At 42.0% G+C, this 2,500-nt stretch overlaps 1 protein-coding gene across 1 annotated transcript in view; it reads right to left on the reverse strand.

The window, feature by feature from the left end:
- Positions 1-2,500, reverse strand: part of cdc42se1 (CDC42 small effector 1) — a 26,223-nt gene that overhangs the window by 22,747 nt on the left and 976 nt on the right. The gene's annotated exons all lie outside the window — the stretch shown is intronic.

A 2,500-nucleotide genomic window follows, 5' to 3' on the forward strand; every position in this document is an offset into this window, starting at 1 on the left:
TCCAGATACACACCCAGATACACAACCAGATACACAACCAGATACACAACCAGATACAAAACCAAACAACCAGATACACAACCAGATACACAACCAAACAACCAGATACACAACCAGATACACAACCAAACAACCAGATACACAACCAGATACACACCCAGATACACAACCAGATACACAACCAGATACACAACCAGATACACAACCACACATCAAGATACACAACCAGATACACAACCAGATACACAACCAAACAACCAGATACACACCCAGATACACAACAAGATACACAACCAGATAAACAACCAGATACACAACCAGATACACAACCAGATACACAACCACACAACCAGATACACAACCAAACAACCAGATACACAACCAGATACACAACCAAACAACCAGATACACAACCAAACAACCAGATACACAACCAGATACACAACCAGATACACAACCACACAACCAGATACACAACCAAACAACCAGATACACAACCAGATACACAACCAGATACACAACCAAACAACCAGATACACAACCAGATACACAACCAGATACACAACCAGATACACAACCACACAACCAGATACACAACAGATACACAACCACACAACCAGATACACAACCAGATACACAACCAGATACACAACCACACAACCAGATACACAACCAGATACACAACCAAACAACCAGATACACAACCAAACAACCAGATACACAACCAAACAACCAGATACACAACCAGATACACACCCAGATACACACCCAGATACACAACCAGATACACAACCAGATACACAACCAGATACACAACCAGATACACAACCAGATACACAACCAAACAACCAGATACACAACCAAACAACCAGATACACAACCAGATACACAACCAAACAACCAGATACACAACCAGATACACACCCAGATACACAACCAGATACACAACCAGATACACAACCAGATACACAACAGATACACAACCAGATACACAACCACACATCAAGATACACAACCAGATACACAACCAGATACACAACCAAACAACCAGATACACACCCAGATACACAACAAGATACACAACCAGATAAACAACCAGATACACAACCAGATACACAACCAGATACACAACCACACAACCAGATACATAACCAAACAACCAGATACACAACCAGATACACAACCAAACAACCAGATACACAACCAAACAACCAGATACACAACCAAACAACCAGATACACAACCAGATACACAACCAGATACACAACCACACAACCAGATACACAACCAAACAACCAGATACACAACCAAACAACCAGATACACAACCAGATACACAACCAGATACACAACCAAACAACCAGATACACAACCAGATACACAACCAGATACACAACCAGATACACAACCAGATACACAACCAGATACACAACCACACAACCAGATACACAACCAGATACACAACCAGATACACAACCACACAACCAGATACACAACCAGATACACAACCAAACAACCAGATACACAACCAAACAACCAGATACACAACCAAACAACCAGATACACAACCAGATACACACCCAGATACACACCCAGATACACAACCAGATACACAACCAGATACACAACCAGATACACAACCAGATACACAACCAGATACACAACCAAACAACCAGATACACAACCAAACAACCAGATACACAACCAGATACACAACCAAACACACAACCAGATACACAACCAAACAACCAGATACACAACCAGATACACAACCAAACATCCAGATACACAACCAAACACACAACCAGATACACAACCAAACAACCAAACACACAACCAGATACACAACCAAACAACCAGATACACAACCAGATACACAACCAGATACACCACCAGATACACAACCAGATACACAACCAAACAACCAGATACACAACCAAACATCCAGATACACAACCAAACACACAACCAAACACACAACCAGATACACAACCAAACATCCAGATACACAACCAAACACACAACCAAACACACAACCAGATACACAACCAAACAACCAAAACACACAACCAGATACACAACCAAACAACCAGATACACAACCAGATACACATCCCGATACACAACCAGATACACATTGAAACTAATCCCAACCAGTATTCTGGACCTTTACAACGAGAGAACTACGTAACACAAAGTTTGTTTTCATGCAGTTTTTTACTCACTGAGTCAAATCAACAAAAACCCAAATCAGCGGCCGCAACGTTTTCACATCAACAGGACAGAAATGTTAAATGACTGCGTATCAGCAGGTAGAGCGGCTCCTCCAGTCCACATGTCCGTGTGTCCTTAGGCAAGACACTTACCCCAAATTGCTCCGGTTGCTATGCCAACGGCGTGTGAATGTGTATGAATGGTTAGTTTCCCTCTGATGAGCAGGTTGGTACTGTGTGTGTAGCTTCTGCCATCAGTGTGTGAATGAGACTTAGTGTAAAAGCGCTT

Source organism: Scomber scombrus, chromosome 16 (genome assembly GCF_963691925.1).
Source record: "Scomber scombrus chromosome 16, fScoSco1.1, whole genome shotgun sequence".
Taxonomy (NCBI): Eukaryota; Metazoa; Chordata; class Actinopteri; order Scombriformes; family Scombridae; genus Scomber; species Scomber scombrus.